The following is a 12,548-nucleotide window of genomic DNA, read 5'->3' as shown; positions in this document are numbered from 1 at the left end:
CACACTATAACGTGTATACACACATATAAACCAACATACAAGTAAATAATGCAATGAAATTTAAAATATAATAATTATTTGACAGTTTCATACTATAATATTTGTATTATAATATTCACCTCCTATTCATGTCCACAACTTCTTGCAGGTCCACCCCTCACTTCCCTACTCCTCCTCATTTTAATTTCTATCATTCTTCATTAGGAGCCCACTTTGTTCGATTTGTGTTGCGCATATGCTCTGGGGGTAGGGGCATTCTATTGGAGCATGGTTAACTTACTAGGGACACACATTTAAAGAAAATTGACTCCCCCTTTCTCAGAAGCAGTCATTAGCTACCCATGGGGTCCTTCATGGGGAGTGAGTCTCATGAGCGCCATCCCCCTCCTTTGTAGAACATTGACTGGCTTGATCTTGTGCAGGTCTTGTGGAAGCAACCACAGCTGCCATGAGATCATGAATACAGAAGTTCTGGCAAGCTCAGAAGGTGTTATTTCGCTCTGGCACAGGTCTCTAGCTCTTACACTCATTTTGCCACCTCTACAACAACGTATCTGAGATAATTGTGAGGTTTATACAGATGTCATATTTGTACATGAGCATCCAATGAACAGTTGTTCTCTACGCTTTGACGAGTTGTGAATTTCTTTATTGTGTTGGTTTGAAAAGAAAATGGCCCCCAAAGGGAGTGGCACTACTAGAGAGTAGGTTGGCCTTGTTGGAGGAAGTATGTCACTGTGAAGGTAGGCTTTAAGGTCTCATATATGCTGAAGATATTGCACGATCCCTTCTCTTGTTGCCTGTAAGATGCAGGACTCTCAGCTACTTCCCCAATACCATGTCTGTCTGCATGTCACCTTGTCCCACCATGACGATAATGGACTAAACCTCTGAATATGTAATCCACCTCAAATAAATGTTTTGCTTTGTAAGAGTTGCTATCGTCATGGTGTCTCTTCACAGCAACAGAAAACTTAAGACATTCATTCACCACCATCCCCTGTAAAAACAAACTTTTCTCATGAGATCTTAGACCTGTGCAATTCTAGAAAGTTAGGAATGTAGAGGCCAGTTTGATACTTTATCTACTTAGCAGAATGATAGTTCTAGGTTCATTTGGGGTCTGAGAGCTCACTAATCACAAGCTCTTGGCCAGATTTACGGTCCTAGGCATGTTTTTCCGCTTTTAGAGTTGCCCTCACATCTATAAATAAGACAGTTTATTATCCTCATAACATCTATGCCACTCTAGCACCCATGGGTATATCTTGCAAGGCTAGTCATTATTGTAGTTCACAGACTTCGAAGCTGGCGAGATTGCCGATGACTTTAAATTAAATCCACGAGCAAAAACCCCTTGGGAATGCAAATACTGGAAACTGTCATCTTCTGCAGCGGTTCTAGAACCCTCCCCTGAGTTTTAGATTTGTGCACCCCCTCCACACATGCATTTTGTAGAATTAGCTGAAAACCTTACTTCAGAATTAAGTTTGCCAGCACCGTGCAATTTTCCTGTGACCTTATTAGACCATGGGTAACTGTCTCAGACAATATGTGGGATACTTGTATAAATGACAGGGATGAGGAAACCTTAAAAACTCTGGTTATTTTTTATTTGAGATCCGATTTGATAAGCACTTCCCCCAGGCCCATTCCCTCAGGTGTTCTCTATGTAATGAGCAGCAGCACCGGCCGGAGTGCTCAGGTCTAGCAGCTGAGGGAGAGCTGCCATTGCCTGCTTCCTTCATCCTCTTTCCTTTTAAAAGGCTGTTCCTGACAGCTTCCAGAATGACTATGATTTTTTCTCACTCTGATCTTTTCTCACTCTCCGGCAGTTTAGGCCATGTTTGACTCTCTCTTGCACTGTGTGCTGGTTAGTTTTTTGTTGTTGTTTTGTTTTGTTTTTGTTGCATCTAGGGAGAGGACACTTGAGAAAGAGGCCTCTATCAGATTGGTGTGTTGAAGGAAGTTCTTGATTAATGACTGAGGTGGGAGTGACCTCCCTGTGGGCAGTGTCATCCCTAAGTAAGTGCTAAAAATGCATATTGGCTAAGCCATGAGGAACAAGTGGTAAGCATCATTCCCCCCCCCCCCCCCCCCCCCCGCGTCTTTGCTTCAGTTCCTGCCTACTGATAGAGTTTCTTACCTTGGGTTCCCTCAGGGATGGCCATGACTGGGATCTTTAAGTAGAATAAACATTTTCCTGCCCCAAGTTGTTTGTGGTCAGTTTTATTATAGCAATAGAAAGCACACAAGGGCAAATTGCAAACAGCTATTTTGGTTGGGTGTATTGCTGTGTTTGTGTATATTTGTGTGTGTGTGTGTGTGTGTGTGTAGGCCAGAGGCTCATGTCACTCAGGGTCTTCCCCTTGAATGGAGAGATAGCTGATTTAGCTAGTCTAGCTAGAAAGTTTGATCTGCTGATCCCAGCTACACTTCCTGAGGTCTGAGATTACAAGGAGCTGCCACATTGGCCCAGAACTTAAGTGAGTGCTGGGGATCCCAAACCTGGTCCGCAGCTTTCCCAGCCAGTGCGGTCTACACTGAGCCACCTCCTCACCTCTTAGAAGTAGTTTCTTCCTGTTTTACTGACTCCAGTCCTAAGACAGTGTTCCCAGAGTGTGTCCTGCCTCCAGAGTTGTCTCAGCCCTAAAGAAGACTTTGTTGTCCTGCCCAAAAGACATCATTGATTTCCAGATGTTGCTGCATTGCTTTCTAAGGCTTTTGACATAGTTCCTCTGTAAATCTTGTTCCCTTGGCCCTTGCTTTCCTGTTCAAGTCTCAACTTGACGCCCACCTTGCAGTGTGTGTAGCCTCGGCTTGGACTCCATTTCAGCTCTTTGGTTGTGCTCCGATTCCCAGAATGCTCTCCCTGCAAAACCCTCACTGGGAAATCAGGTGGGAATGTTATGGGATCTCTGAAGCGATGCTGGCGATTTCGTGAATCCCCTTGGTTCTAGATTCTCCCAATCCCATGGTAAACATAGAGATGTCCCTTTACATGTCTTGGTGCAATATCTGCCAAAAATCAAATTGTGAATTGAAAACAGCAAGTAAAATAAAACAATTACAACAAATGTGCCTCGCCCACAGAGCATCCCAGCTCAGCAGCAGAGTTCCTGAAGATTATCAGTTGTTTCCCTCTGTGGTCACATGACTAATTGGGAGTAGCGGCTCATTGCTGTGATGGAGCACTGATAAAATATTGAACTGTTTATTCGAAGCCCAGGAAAAGATCAAAATTCGGATCTGAAGTGTGGTTTCTATGGAATACATCAGCGTTTTTATCATTTTATCTGGCTGAAACATCCAAAGATGAGGATGCCCAGTACTTAGTTGCTCACTGGGTAGCTTTGGAAATGACCAGCCATCATTATCTCTCTTTAAATGTCATCAGCAAGTGCCAGGTAGTGATAAGTCAGAATCTTACAATAATATAGTGAGCAACCGCTGTAAAACCTTTGTCCAGCCTCTTCCTAAGACCCATTTCACCTCTGTAAAGTTCTCTTTGATTCTTGCCTTTTTTTTTAAAGATTACATTTAAGCCATTGATTTTTCACAAAGGATTTTGGGCTGGCCTTGGCGATTGGAGTGATATTCAGTAGGAATTCTCTCTTAATATAGCCTTATAAAACCCAACAGAGAGCCAAGCTCGCAATACTGTACAGCTTCTGCTTTGACTATCATTGGGATTTAGTAATTACTAATATTATGAATAATTCTTTTACAATATTGTCATAATCAGTAACCTCAAAGTTATACTTTAATTTTTTAACAGCAACTTTAAAATATTCCAGTTATAACAAATCTCTCTTTCTCTTTGTATGTGTATATATATATGTATAGTTATTTATATACATATAAATAAGAAAAATGCAAATTATAAAAACCAATTGTAGCATTAATAATGAAGACACCTTACCAGAAAAATTTCAGCTTTGTTGATGTGGGATTTCCCTCTGTATGTTGTGATTACCATTAATGAAAAAAGAAACTGCTTTGGACCTAAAGCAGGGCAAAACTTAGTTAGAAGAGGGAAATTAAGTAATGCTGGGAGAAACATGGGCGGAGTTGGGGAGAAGCCGTGGAGTATCCACTGGAGACAGATGTGCGGAAACTTTGCTGGTAGGCCACGACCTAGTGGTGATACACATTAATGGAGATGGGTTAACTCTAGATGTAAGAGCTAGCTAGCAATATGCTTAAGTAATCGGCCAAGCAGGGATTTAATTAATACAGTTTCTGTGTGATTATTTCGGAGCTGCTGGGCAGCCAGGAAACAAACAAGCGGCCTCTCTCCCTCCAACACTTTGTGACTGGATTTAATTAGCAAATGAGATATAATGCGCTGCGTCTCCCCAATCTCGACTTTACTCATGCAGTACATACAGCGCTTTGCAATAGGAAGACTTCGATGTACCTAAACGAACTTAGAAGTGAGAAATTGCAGTGACTGGGAGCTGGCTGGCTTCTTGCAGAGGGAAGGGGGCACAAGTGACAGCCCTTTTGAAGGACAGTACCATGGACCCTATCTTATTCAGCATCTCTTCTAATGATGTGGAAGGAGAAACACACAGCGTATTAATTAAATTTGACAAGGATGCTGAACTGCTTAGTAGAGTGAACCTGGAAGGTTTAGAAACATGGTGAGGAGATAGAAAGAAGAAAAAATAGTGTGGAAAAATGAAAATAGTGCATTCTGGGAGAAATAAGCTATGAGAAAAAGTCAGGGATCTCAAAACCAGAATAGGATACATTTAGGGAAATAGAGATGGAAAGGCCACAATGTTTTATTTTCCCAAAGGGAGCACTGAGCAAGACTCCTTATGCTTTTCCTAAGGCCAGAAGCTGTGACCTGGTAAGGCTTCAGCAAGTTAAGCTATCTGAATCTCAGTTTCTACGGCCCTTACTCACACAGCTCTGTGTCTTAATTATTCTTTATACATCATTGGACACTTAACCCATCACTTGGCATTCCTATTTATCAAAGCTTTCTCCTATTTGTTTGCTTTAGAATGCAACGGCTTCTGTTTTCTTTATCTATAGCCAAGCAGGAGTTTCCTCCAGGCATGAGACTATCTTTCAGTAAGGGTCAATTTATAATACACACACACACACACACACACACACACACACACACACACACAGAGAGAGAGAGAGAGAGAGAGAGAGAGAGAGGTGCACACATTATACAAGCTTTGTTTTTGTTTTAATAATTAATTTCTCTCTACTTTACCCAATGGTGCTTAGTTTCCTGGCTTCTCATGACATCCAGAATTTTACGATTCCAGGAAGATTACAGAACACTTTGATTTACCCCCTTTCATCTCTATACCAATTTTAAAAATGTGGCATGCCTTCTCAGCTCTCTTTCATGGCCCAGGTTTTATCAACCACTGTTTAGTGGAACAATGTCAATAATATTGGTTCTAGTATTCATTCTATTTGTTTCGAGACATGTGATGAAGATTTTAGTCATGGAGTATTTTCCAATCTGCTGATGAAGTTCTCCTCAGAGTAAACATGAGACAGTGACCCACGGCATCTAGAAAATGACTTCTCTTGAGAAAACAGCAGTACTCACTGCTGATGCCTTGGGGCTGAGTTGGTGATCTGCAATGATTAAACAGGCCAGTGTTAGGGTCCTGCAGACACACCAGCTGCCTGCTGGTGAGAATGCTACTCTCTGTCCCTATATGTGCAATTACTTAGGTCTATCTCCCTCAGCCCAAAAGAGGAGGATGGGAGCCGGTAGGGACCCTCATGCATTTGAAATTTGTCTTCAAGTATTACCAAATGTCTGTTTTTTAATTTGTTTTTTGTTCATTTATTTGTTTTTTTTATAATTTCAGCTTTGTTCCTGTCCTTAGACCTCCAGATCTGAATCAAATAAATATATTAATATGCATATAATTAAAAAATATATCAATAAAATAAATATCAAATAAATACACGTCTCTCTCATTTCCAATGTTTTTTGCATTCTAGGGCTTCTAAAAATCTGCATGTATGTGATGAGGAAGAATAGATATATTAGCTCTTTTGATCTGAAAACAGAATGAATTATGAAATAAGCACTTGGTTTATTGACTCAACACACTTTTCTTAATTGTTTTAGGGCACTAAACCCAGGAAACTTGTATAACACAAGCAAATGCCCCTCCACAGACACACCCACCCAGAGGGCACTGTTAAATCGTTTTTGGAATTACAACCCTCCTCCAGTCTCCCAAGTGTCTGCAATTAGAACCATGCGCCACCTCACAAAGACAAACCTACCAGGTTTGTAGTGATTTGGGCTTCAGTAACCCTTGCAGTTTATTTAAGTCTTCATATTCATCTGCTTAATGGGTGCAATAACAGCTGACATATAAAGTGTTGAAAATTTAATGGATCAAGAAGTTAAAATCTCTTGGTGTGAAAAGGTACTTATTAAGAGCCATTAAAATGCAATGATCTGTCACTCATCCGCTCGGAAGCCCCCTGGATCATGTTTGTAAAACTTAGATAATATTGATAATACCTTGATGTTATTTGATGTCTTCTTGAGAGAGTTGGCTCAGAATTTAATGACCATGAAGGCAGAAGCATTTCAATAGTACAGAGCTACACTGCGGAAATCCCAAACTATCAGTTGCATTTGCTGTAGCCTCATACCTGGAGCTTTCTTCCTCAGTTTGATTTGAAGAGAGCAAATAAGTCCCAGATTAGCTAAGAACATCAAGAATAAGCCTAACAGTTCTTTTGCAAACCCTTGAATATTTTCACATTTGCATTAAAGTTGCTCACCAGAATGTTCTCTTATTCTCCCAGACAAGGTTGATGGGCTTTGCTTGGATAGGGCCAGTTAGTAAATAAATATAGGCTTGGCAGGCTATATGGTGCTAGGTGCAAGTATTTGTTTATGACCTCATGGTGCAGAAATATCCATGAGTGTGTTTCAACAAAATTGTACTCAAGAATTCAGGTGGAAACCCACAAAGAATCAGTAAAAGGTTAAAATAAAATAATTCGTTTGTGGGGTATCTACAGTCTGTGGACAATAATGTTGGAGTGATTCTGAAATTATATTATCCTTCATGTATTGAAATTCCTCCGAATAAAACTAGGAAGTAATGGGGCGATCTCTCCCAATACTAGTTCCTGGGATGAAGAACTTGGAAATGAGCCCTACCTAGTTGGAAATGTGTATAAATAGTTTCATTCATTTCATAAAGGAAGATGGGCAGATGAAGGCTACAGGAAATTTGGAGTGAGTGTTAGGTTTGTGCCTTGACAGGGATCCTTTCATTTGGGTTTTTCTCTCAAGCCGCTGCTCCAGGGTCCTGCAGGATCTCTGGGCTGAGCTTGGACTGTGGGATCATCACTCTCACACACTTCTGCAAGCCAGTTTCATATTCTTTTACCAATAGGACATGCTTGCGCAAGTTCGGGAAGGCTAGAACAAAGCAAAGGGAATGAGTAACTCTCCAGAGGATAAGACTTGTGAAGAGCGCTTCTGGTAATTACAGTGATTCAGTGTAGAAAAGAGAACAGGCGGCCTTGAAAGAGCGTTAGCTATTATATAGTCTTAATGCCCTTGGAGACCATTTATCTTTGTGGTCCTCTCCCTACTCCTCATCTTCTTTTATTCCTTCCGAACTTGTTGCTTGAGACCCTACTGAACTTAATGAGATCTGGGCAGTTCAAGGGGGCATAGGAAAAGAAAAGAGTTTGACTCCTTAGACACATCTTTACATATCAGCAATCCCTCAGGATACAAATAATTATCCTCTAAATCAAGAAACTGGGTCCGGTGGACAGCATACAATGTGTTCAAAGGTACTCGACTGTCTGATGACCAAGCTAGACTCTGATGTTGAGACTCTCAGTTCCAAAGTCAATGGTGTTTGCATAAATATCGTTGTGACCCCTAAAATGTCTTATTGAATGGTGTTTGCAGTTATCAGTGTTCTGTGTCTTTAATGCTCTCTTTATTCTCACGTTAGTTCTGTGAGGCAGGTAGCCTTGTGGGCTGAGCTTTAGCCAATGTTTTAAATACTAACAAGGCTTATTCATTTTTTTCCCTAAAAATTCAGTTAAATTTATTCGAATTGAAAAAAAAATATTCCTTAAAACTCTGTTTAGCATCCAGACCCTTTGCTTCTAAAAACTTACCGTTTTTTGTAAATGCAAGCAAGCCAGCCCTGAAGGCACAAGAACAGGAGAATTGACGGAGCCCCTTGCTGCCCACTGCACTGAGTGAGGAAGACAGGGCAGAGCTGGAGAGCTCCCCCTGATGGTGAGGACAAGGGAGAGCTGGCAGATTGACCAACCCATTTAAAACCCAGGCCCAGAACAGGGCTATGAGTTGACCCAACCCAACATCCACCCCATCTATGAACTGATGAAACTCGTCAAGAAGCTAGTACTGCAGATGCAAAATTGCAGGACCTCCATGAGATAGAGCAATAGTAGGATATCCAAGAGAAGTTCCAGCGAGGGCCCAGTATCAATAGTGACTCATTGTAATGAATGCTTGCAAGTAAAAATGTATGGAATAAAGGGTATATTCTGTGACTTACTGTGTCACACGACAGCTCCTATGATAACATTTTTTCTTTTAAATTTTACTTGATTTTATGGGGGGGGGAGCAGGAGGTTACAAGAGCAGAGGACAGATACGAAGGGACAGGGAGATGAAAGGGATTAGGATGCATGACATAAAATCTACAAAGAATAAGTAAAAGGTTAAAATTAACTGACTAACTAAATAAATAAAATCCATCAGTATTGCTAAGGCTGAAGGGTTTTTATGTTAACAAGACCAGTTTTAACTTTGGATTTTTAAAATAAATTTTAGAGAACAGAGAGAGGAAAAATAAGCTATTTACATAAGATATCTACATATGTACTGAGGCACAAATATGCTAACAGACTTCAAAAAATGCTAGCATCTCAAAAGTGTCTTCAAGAGGTTCATGTTATTAGATTTTCTCAACACCTAAGACTCTTCTTCATCTTTTATCTTGGAAGCCAAATAGTACTTGAAGTGACATGTGTCAGCAATTTTATACTCTACAGCAAGGAGTACCTCTGTAGACTCTGGGTGCTACTGTGGGAGACAATGGATAGCTTTTGTGAAAAAAAAAAAAAAGCTAGTGGAACTAACTTCTTCATCTCTATGGTAACTGTTTTCTCCTCTATATCAACATTACATGCTAGGGAAAATTTAACGTTCTTTTTTTCCAAGAAGTTCTCCACTTGCAGAAAACATCACCCAACTTTTGCACAGGCTTTAAGAGCATCTCCAATAAGACCAGCGTCCAGGCATATTTGTGCAGATTCACCGGAAGGCATCTTTACTAGACAGCTGTACTCTTGTTCTCGCATTCCAAGATGCTCACCATCTCAATCCATTAACTGCACTTCATACTCTGCGACTTTCCCTTGATTGGTGTGTCAAATATTAACACTAAAGAATCCTATCATCCTCATCTCTTAGTGTAATGAGGTGTAGTTACCACAACATTTTAGTGTTTTGGACATCCTGGTGAGAAACATGTTCATGGACAGTCTTTTGTAGATGTGGTATCTATCAGAGACTTTGGAGCTCAGGGTACCAAGGACACAGGAGACTCCATGCTCTGCAGGCTAACACTCTCTAAGCTATTGTCCCTGCAGAGCTCATAAATGATGTCATTGAGGCTGAGTGGGCATTTGAGCACCTCCAGCATCTTCTTCAGACTCTACACTAGTAGATTTAGACAGTGGCTGTGTCACAATGGAGACAAGGAGTGAAGGCTGGCCAACTCAGGGCTTGCAGGTCATGAAACAAAAGCAGGGGTAAAGACTGCCATACCACTGTGCTTACAACCACTTGAATGTACTATTGTGGGAAGGCAATATTTATACTCTCTGATCTCCATCTTTATCATGGACCCTTGTTATCCTACCTTGATATAGGAAGCAGAAGCTATAGAGATATGGAAATAGAGTCACTTAAATGAGAGGAAGTGTAGGTTTTACAAATATGCACACACTCTGAATCTCAGTGGCTGACTCTTCAGGAGGAGATGTATGAAAAGGGAGAGGACATGAACAGGCCTCAGTTGGATCTATTTTTGCCCCATGCCCTTTCTACTTGATCCTGTCACCTTTGCAGAGATGACACAACGAGGACTATTCTCAGACTTGGACTGGATTTTGGCTAATTGGGGAGACAATATGGCAATCTATAAAAGCAATCACATCTTACTCACTCTATAACTGAAGTCAGTTCTGGGTGTATTTGATGACCATTAAGCATATTGCTGGATTATGTAGAGGCTAAGTGAGTTGTAAATTCCAGACACAGAATCTATAGACAAAAGCCACTGAGTTATGGAGTACTCCCTACATGTTAGATAGTGTGTCGAGTCTTCCACATGACCAACAAGTTCAGATTCCCACAACCTCTGCATCTTACATTCATTTTATTTCTCTGGTACAACCAAGGAAACACAGACATAAATAAAAAAGCATCACACACTTGGGGAGTTTTGTTTTTAATATAAGTATTTTGACTATAAATCTGTTTGAAATTGTTCTTAATTGAGACATAATTAGTCTTCAGTAAACTTCCATATCTGAAGCACACAGCATGGGTAAGTTTGGCACGTGTGCACAACTCTAGAGCCAACAGCACAACTAAGGTAACAGATCAACCTGCCCCAGACCCTGCCTTTCCTCTCTTGTCTCTCTCCATGTGGATGGCTCCACTCCAAGCCAACTCAGTCCCAGCGGCCGGTCAATCTGCTCTCTGGCTCTAGCAAACCATCCACACACTATAGAATTTTATATACATGACGTTGTACCAATAGTACCTTTAGTATTTGGCATTTTTCACTTAGGATAATTCCTATTGGATTCATTCAGTTTCCCACATGAATCATTGGTGCCTTCATTACTGAATTGATTTCATATTTCATATGGATACAATCAGAATTTTTTTAAATCCAATCATCTACTGTATATGTGAACATCTTCAGCTAGGGGCATTTTATCAATGAAGCTTCTATTAATAGTTATAGTTATTTATATTAATATCTGCTCTTCTACTATTAACACAAAACAATCACCCTAATGTGACTTCACCTGTTGTGAAAGTAGGTTTAGAAAGTTTTAAAGGAAGTTAAGACTGATGGCTGTCAATGAAATTTCTAGTTGAAATTGTAGATTTTACAGGAGAAGGCCAGCCAGTTACATGACCTTGCTTTTTTTTTTTTTTGGAAAAAGAAGAGAAGAAAAAAGAGCCCCATATATCTCCCATACTCACATATGGAAACTTTCATATAGTAGAAGAGAAAAATAATTGGATAAAAGGGCCAAGTTACTGGAATTTTCTTTACTGGAAAGCAAAGCACAACCTACTTGTTAAATGTTTCAACCTGGTCTGTTTCCAATGCAGCTATTGGTGACAAATGGCTGGTTCCAGCCACTTTACCTGCCAGAAGTTAACCTGCAAGTCCCCATGACTTAGGCAGGAAATGAGCACCAGGATGCTCCCAGGGTCACAGAGAGAATTAATCTGATTTACATCTATTCATTTCAGGGAAGCAAACTTTCATCTACTGCTTCTAAGCCCTTCTCTGGGGGTGAAGGCCCATTACTTTAAGGGAAATCCATCAGACAAGCTGTGTTTAGAGCACACAGTGGCTACCGAGGATGGAGGCCAATAGGAGACACCTGAACTCACAGATAACACCAAGATGGGAGAACAGGTTAGACAGAAGTGTAGACCGGTGACTAAAGGGTCCCTTGGAAGGAAGCCTGTCCAGCAGAGAACACACACTTGATAAGTGCCTAAGACCCAGTGATAAAATAAAACGCCCAGATGGCAGGAAGAGACAAGAGGCTGTTTCCCGAAACGTGGGATGAAATATTCTTGGAGATAGAAAAGAAAAAATAAAAATCTTGGATAGTATGGAAGGTAATCTTTTTGTTGAGCCGCCCTCTCCTGTAGGATTTACACACACCGATTTGACACAAATAACCCGAGAGCAATGTCTGGAGGGTCGGACAGAAAATTAACTATGTCTGTAAAGCCGTATCTCAGAAGGCCCAAGAAACAGGAGCCTGAAGAGCTTCCAGCTGTGAGGAGCCAGCTCCACTCTTCTAAGGTGGAAGCTAAGGACTCTTTTTTTCCCAATTTTATCTTTTATTATTTTTTCATTTATTTTACATGCAAACCACAGTTTATTCTCCTTCCGCTCTTCCTGTTCCCTCCCTCTACCATCCATCTATCTCCTTATCCACTTCTCCTCAGTTTCAAAAAGAGACTGGCTTCCCATGGGAGTCAACAAAGCATGCCATATTACTTTGAGACAGGACCAAGCTCCTCCCCCTGCATCAAGGCGGGGCGGGGCATCCCTGCATGGGGAATAGTTTCCAAAAGCCAGCTCATGTGCCAGGGACAGGACCTGATCCTACTACTAGGGGCCTCACAAACAGGACTTCTACTGATGATTGTCCCTGCTCAGGAAGCAGTGATTTATTTGCGACTTGCTATGCATCTACTAATATTTCTG

The sequence above is a fragment of the Microtus pennsylvanicus genome, chromosome 18, assembly GCF_037038515.1.
Source record: "Microtus pennsylvanicus isolate mMicPen1 chromosome 18, mMicPen1.hap1, whole genome shotgun sequence".
Taxonomy (NCBI): Eukaryota; Metazoa; Chordata; class Mammalia; order Rodentia; family Cricetidae; genus Microtus; species Microtus pennsylvanicus.
The sequence above is the reverse complement of the archived record's forward strand: the minus strand, read 5'-3'. Positions refer to the sequence as shown.